This window comes from Ailuropoda melanoleuca, chromosome 6 (assembly GCF_002007445.2).
Source record: "Ailuropoda melanoleuca isolate Jingjing chromosome 6, ASM200744v2, whole genome shotgun sequence".
In the NCBI taxonomy this organism is placed as follows: Eukaryota; Metazoa; Chordata; class Mammalia; order Carnivora; family Ursidae; genus Ailuropoda; species Ailuropoda melanoleuca.
In genome coordinates, this window is record NC_048223.1 from 6,542,784 (window position 1) to 6,555,903 (window position 13,120).

The following is a 13,120-nucleotide window of genomic DNA, read 5'->3' on the forward strand; positions in this document are numbered from 1 at the left end:
AATATTCTCAGAGCTTCGTGGTTCCTGGGGAGAGGTGAAGGAAGCAGAGAGTCAAGCAAATTTACAGAGGAACTGAGGGAAGGAAGTGGACCCATTTTGTGGTTCAGAATGTGGTCTGTAATAGCCCATAATGTGGCCCTGACAACAGGCAGATGGGGAAAAAAAAAAGAGCATGAGAGCTTCCAGGGAATTCACCTTGCAGGAAGGAGAAGACTGAGCTAATGGCTGAGGTGCCATCAGTTCACTGGGGAGCCTTGGTGCTGGTCACTGAAGCCTTGGCAACTGGCATGACCCAAGAGGGGTGCCAGGGTGGAGGATACATATAAAAGCTGCGGTGGAGCTTCTGAGAGAATCTCGAAGGGAAGAAGCATCCTTCTTTGTGTCTTGAGCTATCACTGCAGCCTGGCAGGGATCTGCTGTGGGGCAGGGAGGCGAGAGAGCCATCTCTGGTCTCCAGAGCTGAACAAAGAATTCTAGGGTTAGTGAGAGCAACTGAGATGAGAAGAGGCATCTGCCTGAACTTTCAAGGCTTCAGTGAGGACAGCAAAGACTTTGACAGCGGCAATAGCACATTGTGAAGCAACCAGCTGCCATGTCACCTCAAACAGCACTAGAAAAACAATAAATCTACAGAGAAGATTGTTAAGGTCAGAGCCACAAGGCCGAATGGATAACATATTCCGTGTGCCTTGGGCCAAGTTCCCTGGAAGCAAACTCAGACGAGACTGGCTAGCAGGTGGTTCGCTGAGGACTGTAGTCAGTGACAACACTTACAAAGAAGTAAGGAAAGCAAAACTGGACAGAGGGAGAGATTGAACTGCAATGCAGGTGTGACAGAGGCCTAGTTGATTGCACCTTTAGTGGGAACTGGGATAATTCTTCAGAGTGGTCCCAAGTGGGGACGGATCTTTTGACTCCCTCACAGACCACCCACTGAGTGCAATCCTTGGAGAGGGCTGTGAATCTTGTCCTGTGGGAAATTCCTAGACAGGTGCGACTGGGAGCCCTTAGCAGCTGATGTCCCAGCAGCTGGTGGAATGAGTGCCTTGGTCCTAAACAAGAGACCAAGGAGGCCCAGTACTGCATCTGCTATACATTCACTGATAAAAAGATATCTACTGAATAACTACTCTTAGTCAGGCATTGTGCTGGGCGCTGGAAACACATCAGGGATGGAGACAGACAAGTATCTGGCCTCATGGTAGAGTTATATTTTCTAAATCCTTCTTTGCCTCAATGACCTCACTGTAAACTATGGATAATAAGTTCCTAACTCATAGGATTGCTATTAAGAGTGAATAAGATAGGGGCGCCTGGGTGGCACAGCGGTTAAGCGTCTGCCTTCGGCTCAGGGCGTGATCCCCGCGTAGTGGGGTCGAGCCCCACATCGGGCTCCTCCGCTATGAGCCTGCTTCTTCCTCTCCCACTCCCCCTGCTTGTGTTCCCTCTCTCGGCTGGCTGTCTCTATCTCTGTCGAATAAATGAATAAAACCTTTAAAAAAAATTAAAAAAAAAAAAGAGTGAATAAGATAGCACATGTAAAGCCCCTAAAACTCTACCTGGCACATAGCAAGCTTTCAATTAGCATCAGATGTTGTTATTACTATTTGTAATGTCTATGCTACTGTGTTTAAGGACTGCCTGGTGGACCAGCAGGGCAGTCAACTCCACTGTGACCACGCCACAGGCATGGATCTGCATGAAGGAAGAGCTCCTAAGGGAGAAAGAGTTGGAACACTGGGCCTGCCCCGAGAGCAGTAATATCAAGCAATCCACTCAAGCTCAAGTCCATCTCTCCACCTTGGTGCTCCCCCACCTCCCTGTACTTGGGCTCTCAACTGACTTGAAATGGGCACTGCATCTAGGAATTTCCCTTGGTTCCATGGCTGCAAACCCTGGGCTTCACAATCACAAATAGCTGTACCCCAGCCCCAGTCCCTGGCTTACTCGTTGTCTGGGCACACACCACCTGACTCCCATTTGTCAGGTAAGAGGGACTAAGTGGCAGAAATGACAGAGGGTACTGTCCTCACGCAGAGTTCCAGTTGGAGACATGGGAAGAGATACCATTTTTTAGAGGGTTTGGTTTCTTCAGCAGCATGGACAGTGTCTGCTATCTGTGGAAGAAACTGGGGACTGCAGCAGCAGTGTCGTGTTTTGAGCTCTTTGGCTTTGGCAGCTACAGCAACATCCCAGGAGGCCACAGCAAAGGGGGAAGAGGCTACAGGTCCTGAGTGCTACCCAAAAGAAATGTTTCACAAGTACACATAAGACTCCTCTCTAAAGTCTCCAGGGATCAAAGCTGACATTTCCTCTCATAATTTGGGAGGGGCTGGTATTCTCACATAGCAGGTGAAAGTAAAACCAGACAAATTCTAGTTTGTACATACGCTCTTGTGACTCTGTCCCTCCTGTGTGCCTCCCATCACCACCACCATACTGTGTGGCCTAAGGTATTAAGAGTTATATACAGGTAATTGATACTTACTGTTTTGTCACTCTCTCTACATTCCCTCTACTGGAAACCATAGCACAATTCCCTTCAGGGGGATTACCAAGTCTTCTCTCAGTTCATAAAATGATGGTGGGGTTGATTGTACCATTGGCTTGAGGTATGGATATGGACTCGACTCAGCCTAGCCAATCGGAAAGAATGTGACTTGATTGAGCTCAGGTTGGTGACCTTCAGATTTGGGAAATAGGAAAAGTCAACAAGATCGGTACAGCTAACATGATAATTAATCAGACCTATTTACTGACATTGTCTTGAGGATACTTTAAAAAATATTTTTTTTTAAAGATTTGATTTATTTATTTGAGAGAGAGCAAGAGAGCATGAGGAGTCAGGGAGGGACAGAAGGAGAGGGAGAAGCAGACTCCACGATGAGCAGGGAGCCCGACACGGGGCTCAATCCCAGGACCCTGAGATCCTGACCTGAGCCAAAGGCAGATGCTTAACCGATCAAGCCACCCAGGTGTGTCCCATGTCAAGGATATTTTTAGATAATTATTTGATCCTGCAAACATTTTCTTTTTACATCCATCAATGTCATTTTATTCTGCTATTGGTCATATTTTTAACTCCATGAAGCTTTTCATATTCATGAAGAGAAAAAAAAGTGGCTGTAGGAAACAAATTCAATTGGTCAATATGGATTTATTAAATGCTTAGACAGTCTTCTATCACCTCCCACCTGACTTCATTTCCTTAGCTTTTGTGTCCCTGGCTCTCCAGAGCTGCCACTGAGCTCCCCACCTGAGACCAGAATTACGCCACCAAAACAGTTGTCACAAAAATCAGAGCTGGGTCTAGACAGCATTTAAATAGCCCTGAACTGTCTTTTTTCCAAGCATGAGTCAGTCTTCTAGCCTAGGAGTCCCAGTTTTGAGTGATGCCCAGAGACATTCAGAGAGACAGACTGACTGACTGGCAAACAGACAAATTGGTTCTTTCCATTGTCCATCCCCAATTCTCCATTGCCTCACCCTATCTACCAGCTGAGATGCAAATGTCTCTTGGAAAACTGGGGGGCAGACTCTTGCTCCATTCATTCATTCATTTGTGCCACCAATACTAGTCATGCCCCTACTGTGTGCCACATGCTGGGCTAGACTCTGAGGATACGAAGCCCACGGATAGCTCCTCCCCTCAACAGCTTTATGGCTTTATGGAAAGAGAGACATACCCGTAAGAACAAGGATTCTAGAGCAATTTAGGTGCCATGCTAGTGTGTGCAGAGTACAGTGGAGGAAAATCATTGAGTGGCCAGTCCCACCTGAGGCAGGAGAGCAGGAAAAACTCATAGCTCATTGGTGCTTAAAGTGAGTCTTGGATGAGAAGGTGTTTGCCAGTATAGGGGGTAAGGGGAGCCTGCCACTTGAGCTGTATGTGACAGAAAACTTGACTCCAACTGGCTTAAGCAAGAAGGGAACTGAGTATTGGGGAACTGAGTGAGAAACAAAAAGTCCAAGGATAGACTTGTCAGGCATGGCTGGATTCAGGGCCCAATCACTGTCTTCAGGACTTGATTTCTCTCTCTCTCATCTGCTTTGCTCTGACATGGCTCCACTAGTATCAAGATGTTGACAGCTGGTCCAACCCTTCATTCTCTCAGGGTTCAGCTTCAGAGCAAACAGTACTACTGGCACGACACTCTTAGAAATGTCTCATTCTCCCAAAGTGTCTCATAGTATCCCATTGGCTCTGTGGAGGAGGCAGTCACATGCCCACCCCTGAAGAAATCGCCGTGGCCAAGGGAGTGTGAAGCTCTGGTTCACTGGCCTGAGTCATTGCTCTCCCCAGAGGGCCAGGGCGGATCCGTCCTCACCAGGACAACTTGGACTAATGGAGAAGGACAATCTGGGCGCTACTATCAAAGGAAGCGGAGTTAACAACAGACATCCATTTCAGCACAGGTCCTATTGATCTCTGTTACTCCATGTCACTGTGTCCAGGAATCTAGAGCTGAGAAGTTCAACACCACAGAACCCCTGGCGACTAGCACCCAGACAGATTCTTTGAAAGGACCCATTTCTGTTCCTTGCAGCTGGAGCAGTCATCTTAACAGAGTCCACACTCGGGGGGGAAAACGTTTTTTTGGTCTTCATTCCCACTGGAGAGCCCTGGCCTCTGGGGGGAGCCAGCGAGCACCTGCAAACTGGAGAGGCTTCTGGAGTCTTGGGGGAGGCCTGGCTTAGCTGCCAGACAGGACATCATCTTTTCCTTCTCTCTTCTGCTCCACCACCAATTCCTCCCCTCTCTATCCCTATGTCTACTAAGGTCAGGCCGCAGGTAGTGAACCTGAGTTTTCTATTTTTTGTTACACCTCATTGGAATCTCACAGCAGGAGCAGCTAGCGGCTTCATTTCCCAGGAGCTGGACTTCAAGTTTGTGCAGTGACCTCACTCATGTATTTTGGAATCTATTGCTACTTGCTTTTTGCATGTTATCCTCAAAGCAAGGGATATCCTCATTCTTGGTACTGTTTCTTCCTTTTCTGGAACTTTCTGACTTATGTACAGTTTCCTATATCCCCATAGCCCTTCTTATATAGATGAGGGGGAAATTTTATATATATATATGTATATATTTGTGTGTATATATATACGTGCATATTTATTAGCATCAGATGTTGCTCCACCTTGGTGCTCCCCCACCTCCCTGTACTTGGGCTCTGAACTGGGACTTGAAATGGGCACTGCATCTAGGAATTTCCCTTGGTTCCATGGCTGCAAACCCTGGGCTTCACAATCACAAATAGCTGTACCCCAGCCCCAGTTCCTGGCTTACCCGTTGTCTGGGCACACACCACCTGACCCCCATTTGTCAAGTAAGAGGGACTAAGTGGCAGAAATGACAGAGGGTACTGTCCTCATGCAAAGTTCCAGCTGGAGACATGGGAAGAGTATATATATATGTGTGTATATATATATACACATATATAAAGTATATGTATATATATAATTTTTAGGCAGATATGTATTTTATTTTTTAAAAGATTTTATTTATTTATTTGACAGAGAGAGTGAAGCACAAGCAGGGGCTGCAACAGGCAGAGGGAGTCCAACGCAGGACTTGATCCAGGACCCTGGGATCGCGACCTAAGCCAAAGGCAGGTGCTTAACCAACTGAGTCACGCAGACACCCCAGCAAATACATATTTTAAAAATTATCTAAATTGAGATATGTTACTTATGATAAAATGTACCCATTTTAAGTATACAGTTCAGTGGTTTTTGACAAAAGCATATACCCATGTAATCACCACCACAATTAAGATATAGAACATTTCCATCACCCCCCAAAATTCCCTGCTCTTTTGCAATCTATACTCACCCACCACCCACCCCCATTTCTGGCCCCAGACAACAATGACATGCTTTCTGCCACTCTAGATTATCTTTGCTTACTGGAAAATTCCAAATAAATAGAATAAATAAGTGGGTGTTCTTTTAGATCTAGTTTGTTTTGCTAACTATCCATGTTCTGGCATATATCAGAAGTTTGTTCCTTTCTGTGGCTGAGTCATTTTCCACTGTATGCATATACCACAGTTGTTTATCTGCTCTCCTATTGACGAACACCTGGGCTATTTTACCTCTGAGCTATTACGAATAAAGCTACAATAAACATTTATGTATGTCTTTGTACGGACATATATCTTTATTTCTCTTGAGCAAATACCTAGGAGTGGGATTGCTGGGTCAAAAGTGTATATTTATGGGCGCCTGGGTGGCTCAGTCGTTAAGCATCTGCCTTCGGCTCAGGGCGTGATCCCAGCGTTCTGGGATCGAGCCCCACATCAGGGCTCTTCCGCTGGAAGCCTGTTTCTTCCTGNGCCTTCGGCTCAGGGCGTGATCCCAGCGTTCTGGGATCGAGCCCCACATCAGGCTCTTCCGCTGGAAGCCTGTTTCTTCCTGTCCCACTCCCCCTGCTTGTGTTCTCTCTTGCTGGCTGTCTGTCTCTGTCAAATAAATAAATAAAATCTAAAAAAAGTGTATATTTAACTTTATGAAAACTAGGCAGATTGATATTTAGTAGAAAAATAGAACACTCACTTATTTAATATTGCAGGCCTTGGTTTCCTCATTAGCAAAATGGGAATATCTGCCCTAATTCTTGCCACCACTGCAATGATCAGAATGGATAATGTAGGTATGCATCATAAAGTGCTAAACTGTGCAGTATAGAGAAAGGGCTATAGGGATCCCGATGGAAGGGAGACATCTCTCACTTGCCTCCCTCCAGAGAGGACTGAATGGAGAAGGAACTTATCCTTGGATGCTCAATTAAATCTACCTAACAGGTGGATGGATGGATGGATGGACGGATGGATGGATGGACACATGGATGGATAGATGATATAGCCTCAAGAAATAAATAATAACTTAAAGAATATAGGGAGAATATTAGATTTTTTTAAAATTTGGATATGTTTTTAAAAATCACATTGCTGTCAAGAAGGTCCCTAACAATTTTATGATACGTATTGTCTTGTTTAGGTGCTCAACGGAGGCAAGAGTGACAAGTGGCTAGCATCGTCCTGCAAGAAAGATGACACTCCTGCCAAAGAAAAAGAGTCATCTTGGCTCTTGCTTCAAATTATGCTATATCCAGCTTTCGACTTTCCTAGTACTGTCTCTACTTTCTACTAAAAGCAGAAAATAGGCAACGCACGTACTATAAAAGAAAGAAATGCACAAGTTTATGAAAGAATGTTTTCTCTGGTGTGATGAAAGTCTAAGACGATATTAAAGTTTCTCTTCCCTAAAACTCTCTGGCTGCCCAAGCTCCTCTTTTTCTGAGGCAGCCTCATGCATTGTTCTGGGTCAGCAAGGAGGTAAGAATCCCCTTTGTTGAGGCTGGAGACCGTGGAGGTCTTTGCAAACTAGAAGTCAAGCTGTCTCAGCTTAGCATCTTTGCACTTGCTCTTCCCTTCACCTGAAGTGCTCTTTTCCTTCTCAAGGCTTGTTCTTTCTTATTATTCAGGTTTCAGCTTAGCTACTACCACACTGAGGATTCCCTGCTCACCCAGGCCCCTGTCATAGCACACTGTTTTAATTCTTTATAGAGCTTTTATCTCCTGGTATTTTTCATATATTTATTTGTTTGCTTTCTTACTGTTCATCTTCCCCACTGAACCATATGCTCCACAAAAGTGAGGACTTTTTGTTGTATTTACCAGATGCTCAATTCCTAGTTCCTGGTACATAGTAGGAGCTCAACAAATATTTGATGAATGAATGAATGAGATCATGCCTTGGAGAAGGGGAAGAGAAGCAAAGTGATGATCTTTGAATTGCTGGAGGATTTACCCAAAATAAACTGAGAAGAATCTGGAAGTGATTGAGCTTAGAGTCAATAGGCAACATGAGGCTTTCCGCCAGAAAGGGCTTGAGAGATGTTTATTTCAATTATAGACGAATAGGGAAAGTTCCATTTTTGTGACACCCAGATCTATCACTGTAAGATTCATATGTACTGCACAACTGACAAAATGAACGAATGTTCTTACTCATACAAAGACTACTCAATTCAAAATTAGTACCTGGTTTGATGGGCAAGATTTTATTAATGATTTAAGCAGTAGGACTAGTGTCCCTAATTGTATATATGACATTTGACCAAACTAAATATCAAAATATTTTTGATTTCTTTAGAACATATTGTAAAAAGTTCTAGGAATATGTCTTTAGAAATAGGCCACTGATCTTTTTAAGTCTCCTCCGAAAATATAATTAAGCTCTTTTTCTTGATTTTCAAATATATTTTTCATTTTTTATAACTCTGAGCTTTCTTATCTTTACTTGGATAAATAAAATATAGGATTAATATAATTTTATTTAATTAAAAAAAAAAACCTTGAATTTAACCTAATCAGAAGGTTCATTTCCAGGGGGAAGCGCACAATCTCTAGCTGTTTGCTATTTTGAAATTCTAACTGACCTGAGGTCTATCTTTTTCTTTATCCTTCCTGTTGGGCTTTAAACACCAGAGGTGGGAGGTGCAGGCTACTCCTGTTCAGAATGTTTAGAAGCATAGCTCTCTTCACCAGACAACAAAAGGATAAACAAAGCAAAGGGAGGAAGGAAAGCAGGGAAGGAAATTCTCACAGCAAGAAGTTATAAGCATTGGTTTAAGTCAAGTGCCCTGCTTACTTAATCATTTGCAAGTGAGAAGCTATTTGACTATCCTGTATACCAGGCCAATTTATTTTAAAATCTAATCAATCATCGAGATCAGTCCTGTCTAATAGCTATGGTAGGGCACTCCAAATGGGACTAGTCAACTGAGGAACTGAGTATTTAAATGTTGTTTCATTTTAATTAATCTACATTTAAATTCAGGTAGTCCCATATAACTAGTGGCTGCCATATTGGACAGCATGGATCTAGATATTTAGCCTCATTACACTAAGTGTTCTAATTTATTGTTTCTTAGAACAACATTAAAGCAATCATAGTTATGTTTCAAAATTAATTAATGTAATGGAGTGCACATTTTGAAGTTTAACTGTTTTTTTAAGTAATCTCAACACCCAACGTGGGGGTTGAAATCATGACACCTAGATCAAGGGTCATATGCTCTTCCAACTGAGCCAGCCAGGCGATGGAGTGAGTATTTTGGATACATAAAGATCCCACCTCAAAAGGAGTAGAAAAGAGGCAACAATTAGAGAGGATGTTCTTCTCATCACCTTCTTGGCTATTCATTGTGTCTGATGTTCTCCTATTTCCTTGGCTTTTTGGCAGCCAAGGAGCAAGTTTCTCCGGTTTCTCTAGTGTTTTTTTTTTTTTTTTAAAGATTTTATTTATTTATTCGACAGAGATAGAGACAGCCAGCGAGAGAGGGAACACAAGCAGGGGGAGTGGGAGAGGAAGAAGCAGGCTCATAGCTGAGGAGCCTGATGTGGGGCTTGATCCCATAACGCCGGGATCATGCCCTGAGCCGAAGGCAGACGCTTAACCGCTGTGCCACCCAGGCGCCCCTCTAGTGTTTTTTGCAGATTAAAAAAAAAAAAAAAGTCCAGTTACTAGATCCTCATCTGAAATACTACTCATCTAGACAGTTAACTGATTCGGTTATTTGTTTGTTTGTTTTCACTCTGAAGAGTTCAGTTGACTGTTGGTTTTGGTATTTAAACATTTTCTTGGAGGTAATAATTTTGAAGGCAGGGAGTAATATGCCTGGGATGTTGTTGGTTAAAGTACTTTGGGCTGCGTAAGTTTTCAGACCCCCTAGAGCTATCTGATGAGAGGGCAACCTGGAGAAGGGTTCAATTACAGAGCACTTGGGTCATAATTATTCTTGAGATAATCACTTGGTTTTCTAGCTTTTCTTTTTCTTTCTTTTTTTTTTTTTTAAAGATTTTATTTGTTTGACAGAGAGAGAGAGAGACAGCCAGTGAGAGAGGGAACACAAACAGGGGAAGTTGGAGAGGAAGAAGCAGGCTTCCAGCTGAACATGGAGCCCGATGCGGGGCTCGATCCCAGGGACCTGGGATCAAGCCCTGAGCCCAAGNAGAGAGAGAGACAGCCAGTGAGAGAGGGAACACAAACAGGGGAAGTGGGAGAGGAAGAAGCAGGCTTCCAGCTGAACATGGAGCCCAGTGCGGGGCTCGATCCCAGGGACCTGGGATCAAGCCCTGAGCCCAAGGCAGATGCTCAACAACTGAGCCACCCAGGCGCCCCCTAGCTTTTCTTTTTAAATTCATTTTTCTTGCTTGGTCTTTCTTTTCCTCTGCTACAAGTCTTTTGTTGGTGGTGGTGATGGAAGATGGTGTGTTTTGGGTTTTATTTTGCTTTAAGAGAAGGGGGGAAAGCTCCAAAGATGTCTCTAGATTTATGGCCCAAGAAGGACCATGACATGAGCAATCTAGAAGAGGAAGGTGATACGAGGTACCTGCTGTGTATCTAGTTCTGTTTGTGACTGCTTGTAGTTATCTACTGTGGGACAGAGTGCAAAAGGGATTCAGAGCCTTGGGCTTCCTAAGAGACACATCCATACAAACAGCCCTACATAGACTTCCAATGGGTTAGCACTTTCCACCCAACCTGATGACTCTGATACACCTGGGAGGCCACGGGTGTGCACTCGCGAGAGGACCGCAAAGTTAAATTCCTGATGTCTGCAGCCTTCACCTGGGGGCAGCAGTGAGATGTTTCTCCCATTTCCACTCTATTCCCACCTACACCAAGAACTTGAAAATGAAGTTTCCTCTGAGGATAAAAACCCTAAAATCTACCCACACGGCAATCACGGGCTTGTACCATATAGTCTCCTTTCACGAGAAAAGCTGCTGTAAGGGCTAGCATTAAATTGGCAGCTGACAGCTGCCCTAGTTTCAGGATGTGTGCCGAGACGCCCCCTACCCAGGCTGCTCCTGGCCAATGGCTGAGCACGGCAGGAGGACTAGAGCCGTGCCATTCCTACCCAACCCAAGTCTCCTGTAACGGCTCCTTGCCGGAGCTCCTCATTGCTCTGGCCGAGATTTTACTCAGAGTGCATTGTGGTCTGAAGCTCTTCCTCCCCAATCCTCCTTTATCCTCTCACTCCTTTCACAGGCGTCACACCTGCACTACAGTTGAGGGGGCCCTGCTACTCCCCCTTCGTCTTCCCTTTATCCTCCACTGGCATTTCCCCCAATATATCTCTTGCACATCTAAGTCTGAATCGATGTCTGCTTCTCAGAGGACCAACACAATACAAAATAAGTGAAGTTAATTATTTGAAGAAATAGCCTTACAGAGTGTTCTCGCCTGTGAAGATATGAGCCAGGTCTGCTCCACTCCAGCACCTGCCTAGTGCAGCACTGGGCATAAAGCAGGCTCTCGGTGACTTGAGAAAGGAAGGAAGCCAAAGAGGGAAGGCGGGAGGGAGAGAAGAAAGATATTGGATTAGCTGAGATTAAAACCTAATGAAGCTTTAGTAAAGGGAAAAAAAAAGTTGTAGCGTTAGAAGGAAAAACTAGTAGACCAAGACAGAAGAGGATGGTCAGTTTAGAATCTAGAAAAGGGAACTTCACAGGGTGAAAATATGTTAGTGAGTCTCCAGCACTTACTGTGGAAGACACGTGCACACACACACACATGCATATACACGTATGTCTCACACCTGCATCCGCATCTACATATATGTAAATGATAACATGCAGGAAATAATATGTATATTACTCATGCTTCTATACCTATTATTTTCCTCAGAATTCTCAATATATGCAAATAGTACTAAATATACCACAAAGGTAAAAGGAAAATGAAACAAATAAAAAGATCTCTAGATGCTGCCAGTGGAAATGTTACCAATTGAGAAAAGAGACAACTGCCAGCTCCAGGCTGTGCTTCTCTTGCTGCACTTCCCATTTGTGCAATTAGTCCTACCCAGTAGGCCAGGCCACTCCTGTCATTAGTGTCTGGCAAATATCCCTCCGTTAAGAAGCAGCAATTGCAGTCAGTGTCCCTCAGAAAAGGCTCTGGACTCCATCAAGAGATGTAATCCTATTAAATTCCACCAAACAAGTCTCATGGTAATTTTTAAAATTAATAACCATTTAATACCCACAATAAATATATGTTAATGTTTGAGCATTTTGGCTTTATTGAGAATTTACTGAAAGTGATGTTTCTCCACATATGTTTTCTTTTGCAATTATCTTAATGGAAAAATGTGTATTTGGAGTTCTATTTGTTTCTTAGGAAGCATGTTTTTGTTGGGGTTATTTCAAAAGCACTTACAGGACTATAAAATGCTTTTAGAATTCTAAGGGAAAAGGATTCAGGGCTCATACTTGAAACTAGTTTTATTAATACCATGGATTTAGGACTCTGTTCATAGCTATAGTTTTATATATATGTAAATTATACACATAATTTATAACATAAATAGCCACCATTTTATATATATGTAAGTAATATACATAATTCATAATATAAAGTATATCTGTAAACAATGTATAAATTACATACATAAATGCTTTATGTGTTATTGTTTCTATATTTTATCTATATATTTAAAAATTATATATATATCTTCTACAGAAATTCTTAAATTTTAATTTAATTTAATTTTAGCTCTTCAATCCTTAAATTCTTTAGAGAATTCTTAAAAGAAAACCAACTACAAAGGTATGCGTTTGTGAATTTTGCAGTTGGTTTTCTTTAAAGCTCAAAACTCTGAAGAATCTTTTGATGGCTCAGTCTCATAGTTCTAGTGTCTCTGTTTGCATATAATATTTATTTAGATAATGCTTTTTAGGTAGCTGTCTTATTTTTCAAAAGTAATAACCCTTAAGCAAACTTGCAACTCATAATAAACCAGGCTCAAACTGGAAATACAAACTCTTTTATTCCAGATGTTTAATGAGCAATGAATGTGAATCTATTCCTTGAGGAAGAAACAAGGGATATTTGAACTGAGGTAGACTTATCAGCTCTGTCTGCAATTAGAATTGGTTTCTCCAAACAGCAATTTAGAGGAGGAATGAGTAAACAGGAAGTTACTTGTGAATGGACTTTAAAAGGAAAAAGATCCACTCTCGCTCCTCTCAGGAAGTCATTCTTAAATCAGCTGTGATTGTAGCAATGTTGACTTTATAAAATCATTATCATTGATCTTCATTAT